Source organism: Amblyraja radiata, chromosome 2, assembly GCF_010909765.2.
Source record: "Amblyraja radiata isolate CabotCenter1 chromosome 2, sAmbRad1.1.pri, whole genome shotgun sequence".
NCBI classification, from domain to species: Eukaryota; Metazoa; Chordata; class Chondrichthyes; order Rajiformes; family Rajidae; genus Amblyraja; species Amblyraja radiata.
The window spans coordinates 116464187-116475030 of record NC_045957.1 but is presented as its reverse complement, the minus strand read 5'-3'; the positions used below and the strand labels follow the sequence as shown (position 1 = coordinate 116475030).

At 52.1% G+C, this 10844-nt stretch overlaps 1 long non-coding RNA gene across 1 annotated transcript; it reads right to left on the bottom strand.

Moving 5' to 3' along the window:
* Window positions 1-9450: 9450 nt before the first annotated feature.
* LOC116967424 lies at window positions 9451-10316 on the bottom strand. The gene is made up of 2 exons (XR_004410222.1): window positions 9658-10316; window positions 9451-9625 (listed from the first exon to the last, which is right to left on the bottom strand). It is a non-coding gene; the product is annotated as an uncharacterized LOC116967424 (long non-coding RNA).
* Window positions 10317-10844: the final 528 nt, after the last annotated feature.

The following is a 10844-nucleotide window of genomic DNA, read 5'->3' as shown; positions in this document are numbered from 1 at the left end:
CTCACTGTTTCTTGAATGTTGTGATAGTACCTGCCTCAATATAAAGGTCATTTTAGCCGCCACAAATATATCTGTTGCGTTACTGAGTCACGGTGACAACGGGCACGGTGGTGCAGCGGTAGAGTTGCTGCCTTACAGCGCTGGCTGCGCCGGAGACTCGGGTTCGATCCCAACTACGGGTGCTGTCTGTACGGAGTTTGTACGTTCTCCCCGTGACCAGCGTGGGTTTTCTCCGAGATCTTCGGTTTCCTCCCACACTCCAAAGACGTACAGGTTTGTAGGTTAATTGGCTTGGTGTCAATGTAAAAATTGGCCCTAGTGGGTGTAGGATAATTCCAGTATAGTCCCTGGTGGACTCTTCGGGAACGATGACCTCAAGAAAAGACAACTCCACAGTATCCCAGAGAAATAAAGGGATAGAGATTTCAAATTCCACAGACATGTCACTGGAGTTTAGTTTAGTTTCAAGATACAGTACGGAAACAGGACCTTTGGCCCACCCAGTCCGCGCCGACCAGCGATTCCTGCACACTAACACTATCCTACCCACACTCGGGACAATTTACAATTATTTGACCAAAGCCAATCAGCCTACTAACCTGTACGTCTTTGGAGTGTGGGAGGAAACTGGAGCAGCCGGAGAAAACCCACGCAGTCACAGGGAGAATGTACACACTCTGTACAGACAGCACGCATGGTCAGGATGGAACCCGGATCACTGGCGCTGTTAGGCAGCAACTCTACCGCTGCGCCACCGTGCAAAGTAAAACCTTGCCTAGTTGAAGAAAGTTGTGTGAGAAACTAAACAACTCCATCAGCAAGTTAACTGACGACACCACTGTTGTGGGACGTATCACTGATGGGGATGAGTCAGAAAATAGAAGAGAGATCGAGCAACTGTCCAAATGGTGCCAGCACAATAACCTGGCCCCCAACACCAGCAAAACCAAGGAACTGATTGTGGACTTTGGAAGGAGTAGGAGGGGAACCCACAGCCCCATTTATATCAACGGGTCGATGGTTGAAAGGGTCAAGAGCTTCAAATTCCTGGGCGTGCACATCTCTGAAGATCTCTCCTGGTCCGAGAACACTAATGCAATTATCAAGAAAGCTCATCAGCGCCTCAACTTCCTGAGAAGATTACGGATAGTCGGTTTGTCAAGGAGGACTCTCTCAAACTTCTACAGGTGCACAGTAGAGAGCATGCTGACCGGTTGCATCGTGGCTTGGTTCGTCAATGTGAGCGCCCTGGAGAGGAAAAGTCTACAAAAAGTAGTAAACACTGCCCAGTCCATCATCGGCCCTGACCTTCCTTCCATCAAGGGGATTTATCGCAGTTGCTGCCTCAAAAGGCTGGCAGTATCATCAAAGACCCACACCATCCTGGTCACACACTCATCTCCCTGCTACCTTCAGGTAGAAGGTACAGGAGTCTGAAGACTGCAACAACCAGGTTTAGGAATAGCTACTTCCCCACAGCCATCAGGCTATTAAACCTGGCTCGGACAAAACTCTGATTATTAATAACCCATTTTCTGTTATTTGCACTTTATCAGTTTATTTATTCATGTGTGTATATATTTATATTATGGTATATGGACACACCTATCTGTTTTGTAGTAAATGCCTACTATTTTCTGTGTGCCGAAGCAAAGCAAGAATTTCATTGTCCTGTACAGGGACACATGACAATAAACTCACTTGAACTTGAACTTGAACTGTGCCTACAGGGAAAGCAGGGCTTGAGAATCTCAGGCTGGCAATAACAAAGTTATGTCTAGGAAGCAACTGCAGATGCTGGTTTACACCGAAGATAGACACAAAATGCTGGAGTAACTCAGTGGGACAGGCAGCATCTCTGGAGAGAAGTGTCTCGACCAAAAAAGTCACTCATTCCTTCACTCGACGGATGCTGTCTGTCCCGCTGAGTTACTCCAGCATTTTGTGTCTACCTTTTATTGTGTTCAGTACTGCGTTTACAGACCTGTTATGCTGTTGCAAGAAAGGATTTCATTGTTCTGTGTCCACACATATTAAACACTGAAGATTGACAAAAAAATGCTGGAATAACTCAGCGGGACAGGCAGCATTTCTGGAGAGAAGGAATGGGTGACGTTTCCAGTCGAGACCCTTCTTCAGTCTGAGAGTCAGGGGAGAGGGAAACACAGAGATATGGAAGGTGAGGTGTGAAAACGAGACATCAAAGGGAACGATGTTTAAGGAAAATGTAGAAAAGATCATTCACACACTCTCTTTTTCACACAGAGAGTGGTGAGTCTGTGGTATTCTCTGCCTCAGGCAGTGGAGGCCGGTTCTCTGGACACTTTCTAGAGAGAGCTAGATAGGGCTCTTAAAGATAGCGGAGTCAGGGGATATGGGGAGAAGGCAGGAACGGGGTACTGATTGTGGATGATCAGCCATGATCACATTGAATGGCGGTGCTGGCTCGAAGGGCCGAATGGCCTAAGCCTGCACCTATTGTCTATTGTCTATCATTAATAATCTAGGGGAAGGTGACAACGAACCATACAAAGCCAAATTTAGTCAGGAGGACTGTCAGACTGGTCAGAGAACGAGGATGGGGGAGGGATGGATTGCAAAGCAAGGGTTACTTGAAGTCATTCATACCACTGGGGTGTAAGCTGCCCAAAGAGAAATACGAGGTGCTGATCCTCCAATTTGCGTTGGGCCTCACTGACATACTTTGGTGTAAACCAGCATCTGCAGTTCCTTCCTACATAATTCAGCCATGTTGGTGTTTCAACTAATTACCTCGATATTTACAAAAAATACAGATTTAATTGAATGTATCACATTGTGTAATCAAATATATTGAAATTGAAAATGCAAAGGAAGGTGTCTCTGACTAAAAGGAATGCAAATATAACCCACTGATTGCAAATATAACTCTACAAGGGAGAAAACATTGAGACATTGTGTCTGGAATTTAGAGTAGTAATCAATACCAATGTTAACCTCTAAAATGAGAAAGTCTGAAGAAGGGTCTCGACCCGAAACGTCACCCATTCCTTCTCTCCAGAGATGCTGCCTGTCCCGCTGAGTTACTACAGCTTTTTGTGTCTACCTTGGTTTTAAACCAGCGTCTGCAGTTCCTTCCTACACATTTCGTCAACTCCTGTAACTTCTTTTGCACTTTGGCGAAAGTTCAGTTTAAATTCTTTATGAAACGTGTCTAATAATTAGGGCGGCACGGTGGTGCAGCGGTAGAGTTGATGCCTTGTAGCGCCGGAGACCCAGGTTCGATTGTGACCATGGGTGCCGTCTGTACGGAGTTTGTACGTTCTCCCCGTGATCTGCGTGGGGTTTCTCCGGTTGCTCCACACTCGAAGGGACACCAATCCCAACTGTCTCCGAAAGGCCAGTGAAGAGCCTTGGCAAGGTGTTTAACAGCAGCCTGAAGGATGCAGCATCTGTCCAGGCAACCTGTCAGGAGCTGGAGAACTGGTTGAAAGCAGTAGACCGGTCGGGGCTTCCTGGCAAGTTCAAGGCATGGATTTACCAGCATGGTATCCTGCCAAGGATACTCTGGCCACTGCTTGTCTACAAAGTCCCAATATCCATTGTAGAGAGATTGGAGAGGAAAGTCTGCAGCTTTCTCAGAAGGTGGCTGGGACTGCCCTGGAGCCTAAGCAGCATCGCCCTTGACGGAAATAACACCAAGCTCCAGCTGCCCCTGAAGCCCCTGGAGGAGGAGTTTAAGGTGACTCGGGCCAGAGAGGTGATGCTGTACAGGAACTCCAGCGACCCCAAGGTGGCTCAAGCAGGGGTGGAGGTGAAAACTGGGAGGAAGTGGAGAGCCGGCGGAGCCGTGCTGCAAGCAGAGTCTCGGATACACCACAGAGTCCTGGTGGGAGCAGTGACTCGGGGAAGAGCTGGCCTGGGAATCTTCCCATCTCCCCAGTTTGACAAGGCCAAGGGGAAGGAGAGGCACAGGCTGGTCCAGGAGGAAGTGAGGGCAGTGGTGGAGGAGGAGAGGTGTACCAGAGCAGTTGAATTGAGGCAGCAGGGAGCCTGGACAAGGTGGGAGCAGGCCATGGACCGAAAAGTCACATGGACTGAGCTCTGGCAGGCTGAACCACAGCGCATCAAGTTCCTGGTCCAGGCAGTGTATGATGTCCTGCCCAGCCCATCGAACCTCTTCATCTGGGGCAAAGCAGAATCTCCAGATTGCCCGCAATGCTCAGGCAAGGGGACGTTGGAACACATCCTGAGCTGTTGCCCAAAGTCTCTTGGGCAGGGCCGGTACACATGGCGTCACGACCAGGTTCTTAAACCCATTGCAGAAGCCATCAGCATGGGAATCAGCAGCTGCAGACGAGAACGCCCCACCACCCAGATGATCACCTTCGTGAAGGCCGGAGTGCAGCTGCCAAGAACCACAGCAGCCAGGAATCTGTCAGGAATCCTAGCGACTGCGCAGGACTGGCAGTTTTCCGTAGACCTGGTGAAACAGCTGAAGTTCCCACAGCACATTGCCACGACCACCCTGAGGCAGATATCCTCCTGGTCTCAGAGGCGACCAAAAACATCGTCTTGTTGGAACTGACAGTGCCGTGGGAGGACCGTCTGGAGGAGGCCCACGAGAGGAAGATGGCCAAGTATGAAGAGCTGGTCATAGACTGCCGCAAGCAGGGCTGGAAGGCAAGGTGTATGCCCATCGACGTTGGCTGCAGAGGTTTTGCAGGGCAATCGCTCTACAAAGCCTTGAGTGCACTGGGCATCAACGGAGTGGCGAGGAGAAAGGCCATCAAGAACACCACAGAGGCAGCAGAGAAAGGCCTCGAGATGGCTCTGGATCAGGAGAGGAGGTCCATGGGGAGGAGCGAATGCCACCTGAACACAAGTCGTGGTCTGATCAACCACGGCCGGGTCGCCTGGGTGAGGGTGTCTGATGTTGAAAGACCCGAAACACCCAATGACCCCAGGTTACATCACTGATGATGTGTTCAGGAGCATCTATCGATGTATTTGTATCAATCCCACACTCCAAAGACGTAGGTTAATTGGCTTTGGTAAAATTGTAAAATAGTCCCTAGTGTGTGCAGGATAGTGCTAGTGTGCAGAGATCGCTGGCCGATGCGGGCTCAGTGGGCCAAAGTGCCTGTTTCTGCGCTGTTTCTCCAAACGAAACTAAACTAATGCAGAAATCAGAGCAAGAGGCTGGGCTCCAGAAACAGTCACATACACAGTGTTGTTCTGTGTTATGTACAGAGGGAGACACAGGGACATGGAAGGGTAAGTGTGAAAGGTCAATGAAACACTCTTGACTCTGGGACAATGGTGCCTGCATCATTACAGGATGCCCCCCCCCCCCACCTTAGATACAGGCTGATCCATGGGTTTGTGTGATGGGAGATCATAGCTCACAAATTTGATTGAGTTTTTGATGAAGTAACTAAGTCCGCCTACAGGCTGTTTGTCTTTTTATCTTTTTTATTTTTAGTCTGTTTAAAGTATTTTTTTAGTATTTTATGTGGGGAAGGGTGGTAGGGTAAGGGGGAAACCATCCTTCAGTCACTTCCTGGCGAGGATGTGACTATTATCCGAGTCGCGCCCCCGGCCCCCTCCTCGCGGCCTTCCTACTGGAATGGCGCGGCCTTTCCTGCCGGGACCGGACCAGAGCTTCAGCAGCGGCGGCGCAGCGCTGGATACATCCCGGAGCGGGCAATGTCTCACTTGGGATCGCCGTTTGATGCTCCGGAGTGCTGGGCCTGCTGCATCGACATCGCGGAGCTGTGGTTCGCGGAGCTCCCAACGCGGGCAGCGCTGACCAACATCGCGGAATCCTGGAACCCTTTACCAGGGGCCGCCAGCGTTGAATCTCTGCCCAGCTTGGTCTGTGTATTTCGGGAGCCGCAGAATCCGGCGGGAAGTGGCCGATTCAGAGGTCCAGGCCGCTGAGGACATTCTTCCATTCGACGTTGGGGTTCCATCGTTCCCGGCGAGAGGGCCTAAACATCGGGCCGCCCGTAGCGGCGACTGCGGGAGGCCACGACCACGGGTGAACATCGGGGAACATCAGCGAGGAGGTGGACTGGACTTTCATTCCTTCCCTCACAGTGGGGAACTTTGGTGCCGCTGTGGGGATGTTTGTGTTGTGGACTATTGTTCTGTGTTTTAGTTTTTTTTTAATGTATTTGTATGACTATGGGAAATAGCATTTCGTTGTCTCTTACTTGAAGACAATGACAATAAATTGAATCAAATCAAAACAAGAAGGTTGACAAGGGTAAGACCATCTTCTTCTTAGGCCCCCCTCGGTCATGGCCATGGGTGTCTCCACGGTTTGAGGACGCCCATGCGTGACTTTGTTTAACGTGGGGAGACTGGTGCACAGACAGCCACCCCACGGTCCTTGACAGATCTGGGTCAGGATCCAGTGGCATGGAATCCTAGACAACCGGAGAACCGTTTTTGCTGCAGCCTTGATCCGCCTTCCCAGCCGTTGTGACGCTCCACTAAGGTCAGCCATCGTCCTCCGCCTGTTCCGCCGTTGAGGTCTTGGTTGGATTGCTCTTTGTCAGTCCTCCCCCTCGAAACGTTGCCTATTTCCTTCGCTCCATACATGCTGCCTCACCTGCTGAGTTTCTCCAGCATTTTTGTCTATCCATATGTACGTGTCTCACAGTTTATTGAATGTTGTGATAGTACCTGCCCTGGGGCAGATCTACTATGAAACTAATGAAGCTTAAGCTTCAGGGAACCTAATCCCAGAAGCGACTTTAGTCCAGATATTCTTCCGATTTATTCGGAATTTCCGATTTTTTTATTTTCCTAGAAATGAATCTGATTTTTCACCTCGACTAAACTTCACCTCACACTTAACCCTCAACTCACTAAACCTTGTCTCGACTAAACCTCCTACTTCACACCTAATCCCCGCCTCGACTATTGGCCGCCTCCCTCCCGCTCCTGCGGGGAGGGGCTGCAGCCGCCACCAAAGATTATAGAGGATTATAGAGGATTACTAGACCAAGTGCAGACCCGTTGGGTCTGTTCCCCCAATGTGCAGTTGTGGGGGGGGGGGGGGAAGGCGGCATGCAGCGTCACACACACTAACTATCCCCCCCCCCCCCGCACTCACGCTAATTACCTCCCTTGATATAATATTAATATTATTAATTTGCTCCTTTTACCCCATAACCAGCGTATCTACTGACGCATAGCCCCTGACTTGCAGTCACATCTAGAGAGGGGGGGGGGGGCGGGGGATGAGAGTGAGGGCAGAGAGAGAAGGGGCAGAGACAGAGAGAGAGACAGAAACACAGAGTGAGGGGCAAGAGGGAGAGGAGGGTGGGGAGGAGGAGAAGAGGAAGGGCGGATGAGGGGGGGAGGAGAGAGAGAGGGTGAGAAAGAGGGGGTGCTGAGAGGGGGGTGAGGGAGGGAGGGAAGAGGGTAGGGGTGTGGAGGGGAGGTTGGTTTAGGGGAGGGAGGGTGGGGGAAGGGGATGGAGGGAAGGGGATGGAGGGGAGAAAGAGAGAGGGGGAGAGAGGGGGGAGGGGAGACGGGGAGAGAGGGGGAGGAGAGAGGGGGGAGGGCGGGAGAGAGGGGGGGAGAGAGGGTGTGCTGAGAGGGGGGGTGAGGTGAGGGGACGGGGAGAGGTGGGGAGCAGGGAGGGGGAGGGGGAGGGGGAGGGTGGAGGGAAAGGGGTAGGGGTGTGTGGAGGGGAGGGGTGTTTAGGGGAGGGACGGTGGGGGAGGGGATGGAGTGGAGGAGGGGGAGAAAAAGAGGGGAGAGAGAGAGAGAGAGAGGGGGAGAGGGGTGGAGAGGAGAGGGAGGGGAGGAGGGGAGAGAGAGAGAGAGGGGAGGGTGGAGGAGAGATGGGGGAGAGGAGAGGGGGGAGAGGAGAGGGGGAGTAGAGAGGGGAGGGGAGGGGGGGAGTAGAGAGGGGGAGGGGGTGGAGGGGGAGGAGAGGGGTGGGAGGGGAGCGAGAGGGGGGTGGAGGGGGAGAGAGAGGGTGTGCTGAGAGGGGGGGTGAGGTGGAGGGAGGGGGAGAGGAGGGGAGCAGGGAGGGGGAGGGAAGGGGGGTATGGGGTGTGTGGAGGGGAGGTGGGTTAGGGGTGGGACGGTGGGGGAGGGGATGGAGGGGAGGAGGGGGAGAAAAGAGAGAGGAAGAGAGTGGGGGGAGAGGAGGGGGGGTGAGAGGATGAGGGGGGGGAGAGAGGAGAGGGGGGATAGGTGAGGGGGGAGAGGAGAGGGGGGAGAGGAGAGGGGGAGAGAGGAGGGGGGAGAGAGGAGAGGGGGGAGTGAGGGGGTGTGCTGAGAGGGGGGTGAGGTGAGGGAGGGGGAGGGAGAGGGGGGGGGGGGGGGAGAGGAGAGGGTGGGGGGAGGAGAGGAGGGGAGAGAGAGTGCCTTTTTATTTCAACCCAAACAACCATTTGCAGGTAGTGCTTTTTTACTTTAACCATATTTTCATTTTCAAACCACATTAAGGGTACTTACTCACAGTTGTGTGGAAATGTGTTCAATTTTATTCACAGCTCAGAGAAACGTCACCCTCTGCCTTCCTCCAGCTTGCAGACTAATTGAGGCACACCACTTCCTGGTTTAATAGTCCCTCCCCCCTGCTGCCAGCGGGGGCAGCAGAGAGAATGGAGAATTTTGTAAAATCATTAATATCTCTGTCATATTTCATCGACGGGAAAAATCCTCGGCACACATACGGCGGAGGGGGTCTCTGAGCGAGGTGGCCAAAAATGACGGCCGTAGGTGGTGGCGGTCTCTCGGAAATCGCAGCACAGATCGCCAAAACCGGTCAAGAACGGAGTTTTAGTAATATAGATAGATATATATACTAGACCAAGTGCAGACCCGTTGGGTCTGTTCCCCCAACGTGCGGTTGTGGGGGGGGGGAGGCGGCATGCAGCGTCACACACACTAACTATCCCCCCCCCCCACCCCACTCACGCTAATTACCCCCCCTTGATATATTAATATTATTAATTTGCTCCTTTTACCCCATAACCACCCTATCTACTGACGCATAGCCCCCAACTTGCAGTCACATCTAGAGGGGGGGGGGGGGGGGGGATGAGAGTGAGGGCAGAGAGAGAAGGGGCAGATACAGAGAGAGAGACAGAAACACAGAGAGAGGGGCAAGAGGGTGAGGAGGAGGAGGAGAAGAGGAAGGGTGGGTGAGGGGGGGGGGGGGAGAGAGAGAGGGTGAGAGTGAGGGGGAGAGAGAGGGGGTGCAGGTAGTGCTTTTTTACTTTAACCATATTTTCATTTTCAAACCACATTAAGGGTACTTACTGTCACGTTATTCTTATACTAAGGCTCGTACAACGACGCAATCGGAGTCTGTCTTTATTTAGCAACTCTGTACAGCAGCAGCAGCCTCGTGTGGAGGCCCCGTCGCCCCCGGTAACGCCCACAGCGCCAACTTCAGGCCGGATGCCGTCACTGCAGCCTGTCCTTACACTATTATTCCATAATACCACATCTCCCTTTCTTTGAGAACAAAGGGTGGACTACCTTTGTCTCTGCAGGTCTTAAGGGGTTTATTCTGCCCTTTTGCTGGAAGACCTGTCCCTGATCTGTCCCTGTTTCAAGCATGCAAAATAGAAATAAAATAACTTATGCGTTACCATACTGTGAACTATTACTTTAGCAAGCTGTGTTCTTCAAAACTTAAACTCTCAGGTTTCAGGTAAATGTAACAGGTTTAGCAGAACAATTTCACAATCACATTTCACTCTCTTTTTCTTTACTGTAGAAAACAAATCAATAAATCACCAATCAAGTCTCTTCGGCTTTCTAACCTCTCTCCCACACCTGGTCCGCACAGTCTCTGTGGTGGGGCCCTCTCTGCTGGGTGATGTTGTCACTGGTGGAGCTGGCTCTGGTGTAGGTGAAACTTCTCCCACCGGTGGCTCATCAGCGTCGACTACCCCACTGTTGGTCTGCAGCGGCACCAAGTGATGCCGGTTCCTCCTCAGTGTGCCCTGAGGCACCTGGACGATATAAGAGCGAGGGGTATTGTGTGTAGATAGCACTGTGCCCTGGACTCGTGCATCGGTGATCCACACATCCTCCCCAGGTACGAGTGGCTGCAGATTTCTCGCTCCGTGCCTCTTGTCGAAGGATCTTGCGTCGTTCCTCCTCTTCTCCCTTTCTTTGGCCCCCAGCGCGTTGTAGTCAGGCAAAACTGGATTCAGCAGGGTTGGAAGGGCAGGAACTGTAGTGCGGAGGCGGCACCCCATCAACAGCTCGGCCGGGCTATAGCCGTTCTGTAGAGGGGTTGCTCTGTAGGCCAGCAATGCAAGATATGGGTCTGATGCCTTTGTTAGCAGGTTTTTCACGGTATGTACAGCGCGTTCCGCCTCCCCATTGCTCTGAGGAAACTTGGGGCTGCTCGTGATGTGCACAAAGCCATACTCTGCTGCAAAGGCTTTAAAGTGGCTACCTGAGAACTGGGGCCCATTGTCACTTTTAAGAAATTCACAAATTCCATGACGAGAAAACATGGATTTCAGGTGCACCACCACATCTGTGGACCTTGTGGGTGACAGCAGCGCAACTTCCACATACCTTGAGAAATAATCTACTACTAGTAGATAAGTCTTGTCTTTCAGCGTGAACAGGTCAGCTCCCAAGGTTTGCCAAGGCCTGTCTGGCATCTCCGTTGGCATCAGCGGCTCTTTGACGTTCCTTCTCTCTTGGATGCAGGTTCTACATTTCAGCACCATGTCATTCAGCTGGCTGCTGAGTCCTGACCACCATACCGTCTGTTTGGCCCGGCCCCTGCACTTTGTCACCCCCAGGTGTCCCTCATGTAGTCTCTGCAGCACATCACCTTGTAAGGCTGATGGGATGACGAGCCT